The 15,661-nt window shown below is 49.2% G+C and overlaps 1 protein-coding gene across 9 annotated transcripts in view; it reads right to left on the reverse strand.

Annotated features, from left to right (window-relative positions):
* Positions 1-15,661, reverse strand: part of HDLBP (high density lipoprotein binding protein) — a 63,636-nt gene that overhangs the window by 31,782 nt on the left and 16,193 nt on the right. Inside the window, exon 1 of one of the 9 annotated variants that reach the window (XM_072962026.1) lies at positions 12,839-12,857. The exons of 6 other annotated variants lie outside the window; for them this stretch is intronic. The gene's annotated coding sequence lies outside the window, so the exon portion shown is untranslated. Of the gene's footprint in view, positions 1-1,833; positions 1,850-3,497; positions 3,570-12,838; positions 12,858-15,661 lie in introns of those variants that run through there. 2 more of the 9 variants (XM_072962025.1, XM_072962031.1) reach the window with 2 other exon arrangements.

Genomic DNA, 15,661 nt, shown 5'->3' on the forward strand with positions numbered 1-15,661 from the left:
GGGGGTGCACCGAGGACACAGACAAGCAGCATTCAAGGATTAAAATAACAAACAAACAAAAAACCTCTGGAGGCGGGACTCGAGTCACATGGGGGACATACCACCAGCCAGAGGCCAGACCCTCTATGGGTCCCACAAAGCAAACAAGTGCACCTGAGACCAAGGGGGCCCAGGAGCAGACAAACTGACCAAGATTATTTTATTTAAGAATTTGTCTCCAACAAATTCTAATCAGCAAATTTTAATGATTAAGGCAAAAAAGAAAATCCTTTCCATTAAATCAAAGTATCAGAGTATCACATTCACACATTGGTCCTGACAGGGTGTGAAAACGGAGCGCCCCCTGGGACCCCCAGGGGTCAGGCCAGTCCCCTGAGCAAGGCTGGAACGGCATGGATGTGTCCTAGGCCAAGGCACCAGTGGTGAAGCCGGGACCCACTGTCCACCCCGCTCTCCTCACTGAGAGCACCCAGCACGGACGGCCTCCTGCCTGCTGACCTTCCACCTGAAGGGCCTCCCTCTCCCGGTCGGCCCAGATACCAGCATCACTTCTCCAAACCCACTGACGCCCACTTTCTAACAAGCTGGGCTCACCTACATGCCCTCAGTTAGGCCCATGTCCCCTTCTCTGTGCTCCTACTGACCAGTCCTGCTTCCTGACAGGGCAAGTCTTCAGTGCCCAGTGGCAGCCACATAAGCCTGTGAAGTACAGTCACTGTCCACACCTACTCCAGCCACAGGTCTGTGACGGGTCACCCCCAGTCTGCAGCTGTCACACACAAGACGGGACGAACTCCTCAGTGTCTTCTGAGAAGCTCACACTTCAGCAGTCAATTGCTGCCAGCCTTCCTATTGAACCCTTAGTCCAAGTGGCTCAAGAAAGAGGCTGAACCTACTAATGTCTGGAGGGAGAACCTGCCAGAGACTCTAACCCTCCCACGTGCACAGGCCCTGAGGCAGCCAAGGACAGAGAGTGGACCTACAAAATACTCCAAGCTGGTTTGACAGGATACACTGGGTCTCTAGCCTCCAGATTTCAAATGGCAGTTTGTCACAGCTGGAAATGAATGGATCACAGCAAGCAACAGATTAACATCTGGGGTTCTGATAGCATCAAACTAGGTTTCTGGTTTTTTTTTTTTTAAATAAACTTCTCAAAACCCTGTCTTTAGAGAATCCATTTTAAACACGTTTTAAACACATAGAGACCCACGTGTAAATGCAGGCCTCAGCCCTACCTGAGGGGCTGGGGTAGATCTTACAAAAGGCCAGCCTCAGCGCCCCTTCCACGTCCCCAGCCTGATTGGTGGCCTGTCTCTAGTTCAACAAAGCAGCACCTATGAAACTGTCCACAGTGCTATGCCCACCCCCACCTGCTACCCCAGGCCCTGGCTCCACCTTCACAGACAGCACCTGACAGGTCTGCTCCCGCTCACGGAGATCTTCCCAGTCTCACAAGCATCAGGGCACTCGTGCTCTCCACCCCAGCTCCCCAGTCTCAAGTGCCCAGGGGACCTCAGACAGGCCCCTTCATCGAGTAACAGAGGCCAGACGTCTGCTATCACAGCTCCTCACCTGACCGAGTATCGCTGCTCAAACCGGGTGTGAAAGGAGCACAGCTGTCCCTGCTGGTCTCTGAGGGACACCAGGCTCCGGGACGGCAGCCTTCCCAGAGAGCCCAGGCCCCACCACTGCTCCACCTCGGTGAGGCTGTCAGAACAGGCGGCCTGAAGGTGTGCCCAAATCGGCAACTTCTTTCCCCGTCTAGCCCCAGAGGGCAAGTCTACCTTTTCCTACAAGACTCCTTGAGACATGTGATGCCCCTTCTCCCACCTCCTTCAGTGATCCCTGAGATGGTCCGTCCCTTCATCATTTCAGCTGCTCTCAGCTATCTTCTGTGCAAGTAGCATGCAGGTCCACCCAGTGCAAATCTCACTCTTCTCAACCCGGACTTTCATAGACACAGAGAAAAGGCCACATTTCAAAACATAACTATGTAACAAACAGAACCAGAATCAAAGGGAAGAGAACAGATGGAAGCAAAGACTCTCCGGGTGCCTCCATCCTGCGGAGATGAGGGAGTGTGGAGGGCTGGCACGCACTGGACTCCCCATGCGGAGAAGTGTGAAGTCGTGGCGTGGCACAGGTGGCTTGTATCTGAACCTGGGTCCTAACACATGCACAATCAAAGCCTTCAAATGAAGATTTTTACTTTTCTTGCTTGTAAACAAAGGTAAGTTGATTTCCTTGTAATGTTTTGCCAATTACACATTCAAAAGGAACCCCGTCGTCTTTCCAAAGAACTCAAGAGTTAACAGTCCAGAAAGAATTTTATCTCAGCCAACTGAGGACTTCAGCACCTATTTACACAGACAGAACTGGGCATGGAGGTTTATCAAAAAAACCTCCAGCTGAAACCCAGGACTTCTCTCCTCTTCTTCCAAAATTAAAATTATTTTCTTTTACCCCTACAGTAAGCTTGCAAGGAAAAAAAATTTCAAAGTACTTCTCAAGGCCCACAAACCAGTCTTTAGAATAGAAATATAAAACCCCGATGGGCTGAAAGATCACAAAGCTTAAATCTCAGAAAGGCCACGGGCACAAGGTCGACATGACTGGCGGGAGGCGGGCATCTGCGTTTCACCGAGTTCTGGAAGTCGGCACCCATCCTGCAGGAGGAACTTTCGCAGATGCCACCTCAGCACGGCCCTCCCACAGGCCACGCGAGCCCGCGGGCGGGGACAGGCTTAAAGGGGCAGTAACCCGCTCTGCCTCTCCGCCTTTCATCCAAATTCGGTACTTTTCCGTAATGTATTTTTCGTCCGCGGACCCTGGGGCACATCCAAGTTGCACTCCGGCGAGCAGCAGGGCCCGGCCGACCACGCAGACGGCAGCAGGTGGAGGTGCAGCCGGGCCTGCTCAGGCCCAGTCCCGCCGTCCCGTCCGGTCCCGCCGCCGGGCTGCCCCGCGGGACCAACACCCGCCCCCGCCCCCGCCGGTCGGCCGAGCTGGGGGAGGGGCGCCCCTGCTGGGGAGCGGGAGGGGGAGGGGGCAGCGGCCCGGCCGCCAACGTCACCAACCTGGGCCCAGGTCGGCCGCCCCTCCCCCCGCCACGGCCCGGGTCGGGGGCGCGCGGGGCGCGGGGAGAGCGGGACCAGACTGGGGCGGGGGGCTGCCCCGCCGAGCGGGGGGCGGTGCGGCGCCGCGGCCGCGGGACTCGGGGAAAGTTTCTCACTCTCCCGGTGCCAGCGCCGCGGCCCATGCGCAGTGGTGACACGTAGCCGCCCCCCCCCCGCGCCGCGCAGGAGGGGCACCCGCGACGGGGGCGCTATGCCGGCCCGGGTAGGGGTTACGGTGGGTGGGTGGGGACGGGCAGAAGGCGGCCGAGGCCCCCTCCCCCGCCCGCCCGGCGCTCCACGTCGGCAGCTCGGTGCCCCAACTTCTCCGCGCAGCCCCGCGCCCGGCACCCCGGCCAGCGCCCCCCGCCCGCCCGCTCACCGCGCGGTGCACCCGCCTCCCGGCCTGTCCGTCCGTCTGTCCGCTCGCTGCGGGAGAAGCCGGGACCTCCGCTCGCTCGCTCCCTCCAGGCCGGCGCCCGGGCCCCCGCGGCTATATAGGGCGGCGGCTCCAATCCCGCCCGGACACGTCAGACCGAGGCCGCCCCGCCCGCAGGCCGGCCAACGCCGCGCCCCCGCCCGAGCTCCGGAGAGGGCACCCCAGGAGTCGTGCCCAACTCCACAGGGCTCCGCAGCCTTTCCTGGGGTGGGGGACCAATCGCCACCTTCAGAAAGCGGGGGAGCACGCGAGGGAGGGGAGGGGGCAGAAAGGTCTGCAGCTGTAACAGCGGAGGCCACCAGCATCACCACCCCATCCCAAAAAGAAACAAGAAACCTCGAGGAACAACACAAAAGAAATTAACTGCCGGCCCCAACCATTTACAACTTCCAGTTGCTGGAGGACAACCTGGCCTAAAAAAACTCCCATGGGAACACGTCCCGTGCTCCCAAAGTTTGTAGCACAGATTTTCATTCTCTCACTGGCCTGTGGTTGTTCCTTGCGCCCCTCACTTCTATGAAATATCCCTACTCTGTTCCTTGGCTACCGGCTTAATCTCTTCAGAAGTGTTATCTCTAGGGTGTTCCTAGGATGCAGCTGGCCCCAGAGCAAGCAGAACAGAATCCCGCCCCTGGGGACTCCCACCCTGGCGGGTGGAGGGACAAGTCAGGTCTGCATTCACGGTGTAGTAAGAGACCACCACCACTGCTGCTTCTCTCTCAAGGGTTCAGGCCTAGTGGGGGATTAGGCACAGATGCCGTTTGCACCTCTGAAGGCTGAGCATAAGTAGAATCCTACCGAAGTGTGGGTGTGCACCACATGGGGCAGGACCAGGACCAGGACCACTCCTTGAAGCGGGTGAGGCAGGGCCCTCGCAGGCCCGGGCCGCGAGGTCGGGCGGGAGAGGACTCCAAGGCTAGGTCAGCACAGCTGGAATGCATGATACAGGGCTGCTAGGGGTGATGGGAAGCTGGCGGGGGGCTCTGAGGGCAGAAGGCAGCACCAGACGGATTTTTTTATTGGAACACTGTCAAAGTGTGTAGACGGGAAGGAGGGCTGAGGCTCGGCAACGCCACAGCAGTCTGAAGACAATGGCTCTCCATTAAGGTTGGCGGTGGAAGACACACTAAGTGGACGGACACGAAAGGGAGCGCCGGGAAGCACCTCATTAGTTGAACATGGGGAACAACAGGAGTCAAGAATGGCAGGGGGCTGCTGGCTGCCCGCACTGGGATGGGGAGGCCAATGGAAGCCTCCACTGGTAAGGGGGCACGTGGTGCAAACACTCAGGACATGACACGAGAGATGGCCAACTGTACGTACAAGCTGAAGGCCAGGGAAGAGGCCGGCACAGCCGACAGGGACACCGCAGGGGAAGAAACCACGGAGTTGAGGACACTCATCAGCGCAGTGCCGCAAGTCAGCAGGATGGTACCTGGAGAGGCGCCACCTCCTTAGACTTGGAAGACGTCTCTAAGCACCTCTTCCTGGATCACCACTGTGGTTTGTAGGTAGTCCTTCCATGGGCATGAACCAACCAGCAAGTGTGTTTTGCTGTTATTTTTTTGTTTTTGAGGGCTCAGCACTACAGAGGGGGATGGGGGGGAGGGGAGGGGAGGGGTGGGACTCAAAGTCAAGGAACTTCCACGGAAGCTAGTAAGTCATCAGAGAAGCGGAGTACCTGGAGCATAGGCGGCTTTAAAAGAGTCGGTTAAGAACATATCATTAACAAAAGATATGTAAAATCAAATATTAAATTTGTGCTACAAACCATCCCAGGATGCTTCTGTGCTGATAATTACCACGAGTTTTTCTCCCCAACAAGCTTTACTAAGCTGAAACTAACAGTTTATAGAGGCAAATTTTGAGACATCTGAATCCAGCAATACTCAAACCAGATAATGTGCAAACCCCTCAAAAGGCTGCCTCGAAAGGTGAGTATCAGTATGCAACATTTGGGATTTCAGCTTTCAAGGGGACAGGGGAGAAGCTCTGGGCCTCAAGGTAAAAGGTTAGAGACAGCCCCCCTTCCACATACACACTTAAAGCCATGATCCCCAAAGGGACTAACCCACAACAGAAGGTAGGTAAAAACAAAAAGAAGCCCACTAGCACAGAGAGGCAGGATGCCCTGACTGGCCCGTGCTGGGAGGTGGGGACACCACTTGAGCATTAGCAGCCGTGGGCTAGTCTTCAATAAAGGTTTAGGGTTCAAATTCCTACAGCCCCATTTGTCCAAGAACCCCTAACCCAAACCTAGAAATTAACAAAACAGAAAGGAATCTCACTGGGGAGCGAATAAATCTCACGCCAGGCTGCAGATCCACCCACACTGGAGAGAGGCTCCAAAATTCAAAATTCAAAAACTAAGAAGACTGAAATAGGATCAGACTCAAGAACTTCAGGTGACAGAACTATCAGATTGAGACTACAAAAAAATCTCCAAGTGACCAGAGATATAAGGGATAAAATGGCATTAAAAAATCAAGAGATGGAACAAATTAAAGAAGTTAAGACCCTCAGGTAAGAGGATCAGAAGTCCAGCACATGTCAAATAGGAGGCCCAAAAGAAGAAACTACAAAGAACAGAGAACCCTGGGAAAATACTGTCGAAAATTCTAGAATGCAAAGCTGTAGCGTGCCCTTCCCCTCCTCAAAAGAGAACAGGTGGCCAGCAGGGCAATTTAAACTAATCTACACTGAAACCTCACATAGTAATAGTGAAACCCCCCAAACGCTGAAGAGTAGAGTAGACCTCAAAAGCAGCTAGAGAGAGAGGACAGGTCCCCGGGAGGGAGCACCGTGCTCACCGGCGTGGGGCCGCCAGGGACAGCGAGACACACCTACATGCTGTGCTGACCGCAGTGACAGCCAACTCAGCAGTCTTTGTCTTAAGAATGAAATACTCACTTTCAGATAAAAATTAAAAAAATTACTATCAATGGATAACTACTGAAGTAACTATTAAAGAGGAAAAATGGAAGCCAGGGACTCGCGAAAAGCAATACTGCTGAAGAAACCAGTAACCGAGACGGAGTGAAACAAGCACTGACCGCTTACTCGTACCACCACCACCATCTGCACAGAGTCACAGTGCAAGACAGACTCAAGAGCCAAGGCAGCAATAAGCATAGCTGGGAGGGGACTGAAGCCACAACACTTTCAGATCATTATATTAGGGGAGATTAGAGATACTAATTCCGCCCTTGTTGAGTGATAAAAGTTTAGAAATAACCTAGTAGAAACAGAAACAGTTTTAAAACTTCAAGCTAAAATCCAAACTCTTATTCAAATGGAAGTTATCAGCAACATTCAAGATCTTGGATCAGGTCGGAGGCTCAGAAGTACTCATTATAAAACACATTCTTACTTACTGGTTATGTGCTTTCTGTATCACTAATTATTTAATAAAAGAGAAAAAAGAAAACAGGATAAGAAGCAAGAAAAGCAGAAGAGAAGCAATTTGAAGGCAAGGCAGACACAACATTGCAAACTGATTATACTTCAGTAAAAATAAAAGTAAAGATTAAAAAAATAAAATCACAGCAAATAAAGCACAAAATATGACGGAAGAAATACATCCAATGTGGCAATATCTAATGTTAATACACTAAACTAGCCAGTGACAGAATCCAGCTATCAGCTATTCAAGAATCCTGACCACGAGGACACAGAGGCTGAAACAAAGGGATGGAAAAGTACCCGGGGACACCGAGGCTGGGCTCACGGTGCCATTCCCAGATAAAACAGACTGTAGCGTAAGAAGCATTACTAAGAACGAGGAAGGTCAAGAGTAACAGATTCAATCAACTCTGATCACACATGTATCTAACAACACAGCTCCTAAAGGGAAAACCGAAGGTCTCTAGACGCCGAACTAGCCAAGATTAGAGGAAGGAAGACCCAAGTCTGGGCAACACGGACTGCGGAGACTAAGACGTACAGAAGCCAAAGCAATGCAGTTCATGAAGCTGCGTTCCTGGTCTTGTATCGTCCTTTGCCAAACGATCAGAAACGACACATTCTTTTTCCGTATATACTGAACTTCTATAAAAACTGGCCAGGAGCTAAGGCCGAAAATTTTTTCAACAAATGGCAGAAAATTGATACCATAACGACATACTGTGACCACAACACAATCAATCAGAAGTCAAGTTAGAAGCTTAAAAAGCCTGGAAACTTAAAAACTTGCTCCTAAGTAACTCATGAGTCAAAGAAGAAATCTGAAAATATTTAGAACTGAGCAATAAAGCAGTTACATATCCAGACTTGTGGAATGAAGCCAGAGTGTAACCCGGAGACAAATTTATAGCCTTAGCCATCATATTAGTGAAGAGGAAAATGCAGAAATTAACTAGGTAATCACTCTTTTTTGAAATTAGAAAAAAACAACAGGATAAACCCAAAGAAAGTAGAAATAGAGAGATTAACGAAGTAAAAGACATACTACAGAGAATGAACCACCTGCAGCTGAGCCTAAACGACTCATTCGCTCCATGCCATAAACCATCAGTAAAACAAGAGAACAGGTGACAATGGACAATACTAAGACTGCAAAGGGGGTAAAAAGAATAACTACAATAGAGACTTTGAAAAACCATACAAGAATTCTACTGAGAAAAGCATCAAAAACTTGGAAACAGGTGAAATAGGCCATCTCTAGAAAAATAAGTTACCCAAACCAAGTCTGTCAGAAATGGAAAGTGTAAATAACTAACACTCTCCAATCTCTGAAGAAACAAACATAAAAAGTCACAACCAAAGGGCAGGCCCAGGTGCTTTTGTAAGGAAGCCCAGAGGAGAGACTGTCTTCCCAACTCACTCACAGAGCCGGGCCCTTTAACACCTCTCAGACAAGGACAGCAGGAAGAAAAGAATGTGTGAATTTCATCTAGGCACTTAAAAAGCAAAAGCCTAAAATAATCTAGCAAACTGATCCAGAAATGTAAAAACAAACATGTATACACATAAACTTGCAACAGTGCAAGGTGGTGCAGTACCAGAAACAAAGTAATTCATCACATTATTAGCACCAGAGCAAGAATGATCTGATTATCTCAGAACGATCAAATGGAGACTCATTCACCCATTCTTGATAAAAACCAGGAGTACAAGGACACCTCCCTGACTTGACGACGGTCACCTAATAGAGAGCCCTCATCAGAAGCGTTCACACTGGGGGCATGAGGAAGACAGGTTGCACTGAGCATTTTATGTATTTGAACCTACACTAGAGATTCTAGCCAGGGCAGTAAGGCAAGAAAAAGAAAGGTTAGGGTTAGGACAACACAACTGTCTAAGGACAAGACCCAAGACCCTGGGGAACCTGCAAATGCACTATCAGAATGGAAGAGTCAGTCAGTTTTCTGGAAACACGATCAGGACATAAAATCAATTATGGTCCAAAACACCAGCAACAAACTATTAGAAATAAATCTAGTAAGGAAGTAGGATTTACAGAGAACACTGTAAAAAACCTTTGTCAAAATACAGAAAAGACCTAGATAAACACGGAAATGCCATGTTCCCCTACACAGGAAGACGAAATCACACAATGCAGTTCTCTCCTAATCAGACTGGAAATTCAGTGCAAGTGCAACGTACATCCCAAGAGGGGCAAGTATATGCATGTGAGTGCGTGTAATTTTAGTCAGATTTTATACAATTTTCATTTATAGAACAATTTCTATACACACTTATATGGAAATATTTTATAATTCTGTATCAGAAAACAACGTGCATAAACGCACAATTTTTAGAATATTTACACATACAAGCTATACGTACACAACACCTTTATACAAAAGCTCAATGGCCACAAACAGCCGTTACAACTCCGAGGAAACCCAGGTGGGGAGGACCTGCCCTCCCCAGTCCCAGACTTTACAGCTACAGTAACTCAGGTGGCCTGTGCCTGTGCACAGACAGGCACAGAGAACCCGGCACAGACACCAAAACAGACAGACGCCACTTTAATCATGAGAGGTGGCCTTGTGGATGGACCACACCATCAATGCCCCTGGGAAAACCGGTCCTCCAGATGAGAAGAAACCTAGGCCCTTGCTTCATACCACTCACAAGGCCTATTAAGGCTTAAGATGCAAATACTGAGAGAACCACCTGACTTCTAGTACCCGCGACAGGAACAAGCTCTCCCACGTGGGTGAGGGAACCGTGTGCGAGAACCACATCACAGCACCGTCAGCCAGAGCCAGCGGTGCTCAACATCTACACATAGAGACACATCAGCAGACAAACTGAGGTGTATCCTGACAGGAAATGGTTCAAGGAGGGTCCCGTTGATGGCGCCAGGGGACAAGCCTGGGGCTTGGGAGCGTCCAGGACTGATGCTTGCTCAGGAGCCCTGCAGCCCTGCAGGGAGCCGGTGCTAAGGGCAGGGGGTGTTCAACACAGTCCGCCTTCCCACACCGAGGGTGGTGTTCAGGTCAGGGCAAAGAATGTTTTCATCACTCTGGACAGCTAAACATACTAAAAAACTCCTTTCAGGATTAAGCTTACTTATACACGGCTATAAATACAAACTGTAGCATCAACCCAAGTTGACCTGTAGCATATTCTAATATCGAAAACACCAAAACCAGGTTCCTTTAACTACCATATGTACATTCAACTCAGCACTGTTTCCCCCAAGTAATAGCAGTCCAAGTTCAGGTGAGAGCGGAGCACAGAGCAGGCGGCAATGACTTTCCTCTCACGTGGTTCTGCTCCTCCTCCGCTAACTCTTGTCAGCGCCACTTCGTTCTAGGAAGTGACAGAAAGGGTGACAAAGAATTCTCCTCAACGACATGCACTTCCACGTGGTGCGAAGACGGTAACTTAACTGAGTTTTAGCTGAGCCATGACAGGCCTCTCCAGTGAGAAGACTGTATGAAGAACACAAACCTGCTGTCAGGACCCACCTTTGGAATCTGGTGAGACAGTATTTGGGTCACCCTGGCTGGTTGTTTAAGCTCTGTTTCCCATCTGTATAAACCCTGGGGCCTCTGTAAATTGTTAAAAAGATCAAGGAAGATAATCTGCTCTATAGTAGTATCCAACTATTTGGGAATATTAGCATTTAATTCCACTAAATAAACATACCACATTCTGCTAAAAGAATACATTTAACATAATACTGTATTATGTTAATTTTATAAATACTGAAACGGCATAACTTTATACAGATGAGTAAAGAATGATATTTATTTAGTCTAAATTAAGAATATGTGTCAGACAAATACACCTTATAACTCTTTTTAAGATGCAGCTGGGACAAAGCTTAAGTTCAAAAGAGTAAGTTAATGGATTTCCATAGAAATGAAATGAAACAGTCCTCTGCAGAGAGCCGTGCTGGCTGACGTGTGTCCACGGACACATGAGACGTGGCTAGTTTGAACTGACACAGGTTGTAACGTCTGAAAGACACATTGGTAATGTTATGCTGATTACATGCTGCAATGGTATCGTGGATTAGGCCAGCCACAATGTATCACTGACTTAAATTTCACTTGTTTCCTTTTTTTTTTTTAAGCTGGACACTAGAAACTTTTAGCTGACATGTGGAGCTCTTACTGAACAGCAAGGCCACAAGAGCTGTTTTTCTGAATCAAAGCAGCTATGCAACCTGACAAAAAGTTGTCCTTATTAATAAACTTTATAAAAACAGTCAATCTTTCACAGAAATGCAAGCAACATTTACTTAACGTGTACAAAAAAATGCAGTTCGAAGGCAGGATGAGACTCTACATTTCACCTCTCAAGTCGGCAGAAACACAGTAGGATGACAGAAAAGCTGGGAGGACACCAGAGGAATAAAAACAGACGTGACCTCCTTGAAGAGACATTTAATCACACGTTGTAATTTAAAATGCAAATTTTCTTTGACTCACCAATTGCTACTTCTAAGACTTTCTCGCATATATGTTCATAGATACGTCCAAACGTAAATATACTGTAGCATTTTTGTAGAAGCAAGGACTGGACACCTGTGCTGTTTCCACCAGGAGGAGACTGTAGCACACAGCCTCACACCTGACTTTCACAAACACCCAAGCCTCCGTGCTCCCAGAGAACTATGAGCTGACACCCCTCTCCCCAGATGGACGCCTGGCTCTAGCCCCACCAGCGACGGTACATGCTGGATCCCCAAGCCGCGCATGCCAGTTCTGCTTGTTAATGTAATCACATAAGATAAAAATAATACAAGTAAGGAAGTAAGAGTCAAGAGAGATGTTTCTATGAACACTTAAAGTTTACCACATCGAAATTCTCAGTAAAGCCAGTTTGCCTTAAAAAAACTGTCACACTGAAAAAAATCTTAGAAATCTCAAGGAACCCTACATTCTAACTGCTCTGTAAGTGTCTTAAATTCCTGATCCACCTCAAAGAAACTGCTGCTGAACGTCCTAGATGACATGTGGCTGGTTTATGTACGAAGAGATTATGCAGAACAGCCAGCAGGGCCTCCAACACAAGGTCTCGGCCCTGCATGGTGTGAGTGCCCCGTTCCAGCCACGTCCCCAGTGTCTGTGTCAGCAGCGAGAAAAGGGCAGTTGTGGTCATACTGACGTGTAACCAGCTGTCAGAGAGCCCTGTTTGTGCATAAAATATCTCCAGAAGGACACTCAAGCCATTGAGAACAAAGGACAGGAGCACAGAGCTGGGCGTGAGAAGCATCGGTTCCAGGTTAAGGAGGGGACTGCACTTACTGCCTCGGAAAGACAGCAATTTTACTGTGAAGTCAGGAGGTGAGCACATGTGAACACAGCGTACATTCCATATACCACTTGCCAAAAAAGTATGTTTTAACAGGTACAGAAATTATGGTTGGACAAGTGTTAAGTGCTCACCACAGGTAACTGGGGGGCGGGGCATGCTCTGTACTATGTGACGCTTACTTTCTCGACAAAGATGCTTCCCGTTGGAGAGGGGAATAAGAGGTGCTACTAACCGCACGAGCTATGACAAACAAGTAAGGGCAGAGTCACAAGAATCTTCTTTCCTGTTCCATAGACCATGTTATCAGCAAGAAGTCTAAAGTAAGCCTTTTGCTGCTGTAATTTCTTGGTGAGGGACTGCTGATCGCAGAGAGGATAAGACTTTGGCCCATCAAAACTCTTTGAGAACTGGAAGGCACCTCAACTGTCTCAAGTGTGCGGAGAGGAGCGCAGAAGGACCGGGGCTCTGTGCAGCTGCCAGCACACGACCAGAACAACGAGCAGAGACACCTTCCACCTGAGCACAAAGACGAAGGTCCTTGAGAGGGGGCAGTCTGGACTCGTACCCTGGGAAACTGGGCAGAGCCCTTCCTGCCCGGTGACCCGCTCCCTGCGGGGTGGCTGTCCGGGTGAGATGCCTCCTCGGGGTCTCCTTCTCTAAAAGTCTGACTGTGTCAGAGAGACAACCGCTGCTTCGGGGCAGAAGGGCATCACTGACACATCTCTGAATGCTGTGCTTCAGAGCAGCTCCTCCACACATACACTGGTCTGTACAGGCTGGACGTCCACTGGCCCTGCCTCATCGGCGACGGCGTTCCTGGGAAGAGAAGGACGAGGATGGAATGGCCACAGAGGAAGGGGCTCCGGCAGTCTCCCCATCAGTCCTACAATCACATTACAAGAAACAAAGTAATTTCAAGGTTGACCTAGGGCAACTGATACTTGAAGATACTTTTCTCCTACACAGAAAAGTTCCACGGGCTCATGTTCATACAATAGGCACAGAAAAATCCAGCCTCCCAGCCTCTCCTCTCCAGATTCCAGCCTCAGCAGCGCTCCAGGGTGCCATCTGTTTGTCGACAGGGGCAAGCCACACCTCTTCAACCGGGTTGTCTCGTTTGCTAAATGAGGAGACGGGACTCCTCTGTCTCTTCTGATATCATCTTTCTACGTCTGCCCTGGGGTTAAACCCCACTTTGGGATTTAAAGACCTCCTAGAAACCCTTAGTAATACAGCTGTCCCCTCCAGCCCCTACGAAAGAACTAATTCAACATCAAGGTGCAGTAATCCAAGTACAGTAAGTACCCAGACCAAAGCAGAGCTATCTAACCTCGGTCCTGAGTCAAACCCTGGACCCAGGGTAGGCTGCCACGCTGTGAGAGCATCTGGGGAGCAGGAACTCAGAGGTGCCATCTGTCAGGAGAAAAGGCAGGACAGGGCAAGCGTTAACCCCACCACTAGAAAACCAGTAATCACCAAAGAGGGACAGAAGACAAAGACAACTGGCCGAGGCTCCATGGGCAGCCAAGGACAGGGAGCAGGGGCACCGGGGTCCAGACCAGCACAGCAGCTCGACCACAGGGAACCCATGGAGGCCAGCTCCAAGAGACAAGAAGACCCACTTGCGGTGAACTCCACTCACTGTGTGAAGAAGCGGTTGTGGAAGGGCAAGAGCAGAGATGGTGAGACACGGAAGCTAAAGAAGTCTGGAAGCAACCACAAACTCCTTAAGGAGGAGGCAGACTGGATCCTGTGTCCACGCAGTGACGCGCAAGGGGCTGGACAAGATCTCCACATGCAGTTATGCACGGTCTCTAGGTCATGCAGTCGGTGGGAAACGCAAAGGAGGCAGCAGGTGCAGACTATGTGCCCTTACTCCCAGAAAGAGTCAGAAACACAAGTGTCTACCTGTCTGGCTGTATCTTCAAGAAACAATGGGAGAAGGAAAAAAGGGAGGAGGGACAGGGATGGAATCAAACTCATGAATATGCCATGATTCACAGCTTTGCCTTTAGAACCATGTAAATCAGAGAAGAACAAACTGAAAACAAGTATGTCCTACCCCTTTATTGTGATTCGGGTTACATAGGTGGGTGTCATTAATGCTTATGGCTCAATGAATTTTCACTAAGGATTTGCACAGCTCTCTGTATGTTTATCATACTTAAACAATTTTACTAAAAAAAATTGAAATCAACCTAACAACGTCACTTTGGCGGCATAAGCATCAGAGAAATCGTAACTTTCAAACACAACAACCTGACAGTATACTCCAGGTGGGATACACCCTACTAACTCTAGTTAACATCATTCTGAAAGTGCTTCACGGTGCAGGATAAGGGGACTAGGTAGTCAAGTCAACAGCCTTAAAATCACGATTTTCAGCACAAGTACATCTTCATCTGAATTCACGACTGCTTCCGACGTCTGTCTGCTCCGAGGAGCAGCGCAGAGGCACAAGGCCTCCCAGCACGTGTACCGCAGCGTCCACACGGCTCCCCACTCAGAAGAGCCAGAGTTCCTTGGAAGAACAGGCGGTTCCAGGTCTAGTGCAGAAGATGGACAAGACGGAACGTCCTTGAAAGCAAGGACACAGTCAGACTAGTGGGGTCACGTCCAAGGAACACAGAAGCCAATTTGGGAAACAACACGAATACCAATGGGCTGAAACACAATTATCTGCATATCCACAAGTTTATAACACTGGGGGGCGAGCAACAAAAGTGCACTGTTGCTTCCGAAGCTGCCAGTCCATACGTATTCTAAATGTTAATAAAGGAATGAAACCATTTCTCCTTTCTCTCCAGCAGGAATTATATTTCAAAGTAACCAGAATTGATAAAGGAAAACTTCTTCATGTAAAAATGCCAATAAGTAAATATAGAAACAGAATTAGGAAAACATTCATTTTGCAACTGCCAATTGCAGGCTAAATCATGGCCCCCCCCAAAGATATCCAGTACTTAGCCCTGGAACCTGTACATGTTACAAATGAATTAAGCTAAGAATTAAGTAAGCGTCCTTAAAATCATGCACTTTTGAAGACGGAGGAGGGGCCACAGGGAATGCAGGAGCTTCAACAAGTTGAAGAAGGCAAGGCATCGACAGTCCCCTAAAGCAGCCAGGAGGGGGCCCTGCTGACACCCAGACTCAGCCCAGGGAGGCAGACTTCAGCCAACTGTGTGGTAGTTTGTGACATCAGCAACAGGAAACCGACCAATGAAACAATGGACATAAGCAAAATGGCTATTAAGCCCATTAGATAACTGGTTGATAAAAAAGGACGTGTTCCTGGCCCCCTCCCCACTCCACTTTTGAAAGAACAAAAACAAACAAACAAGACCTCTGCGGATCAGAGAAATGCATCACATACCACCACAAGATACAC

This window comes from Vicugna pacos, chromosome 5 (assembly GCF_048564905.1).
Source record: "Vicugna pacos chromosome 5, VicPac4, whole genome shotgun sequence".
Lineage (NCBI taxonomy): Eukaryota > Metazoa > Chordata > Mammalia > Artiodactyla > Camelidae > Vicugna > Vicugna pacos.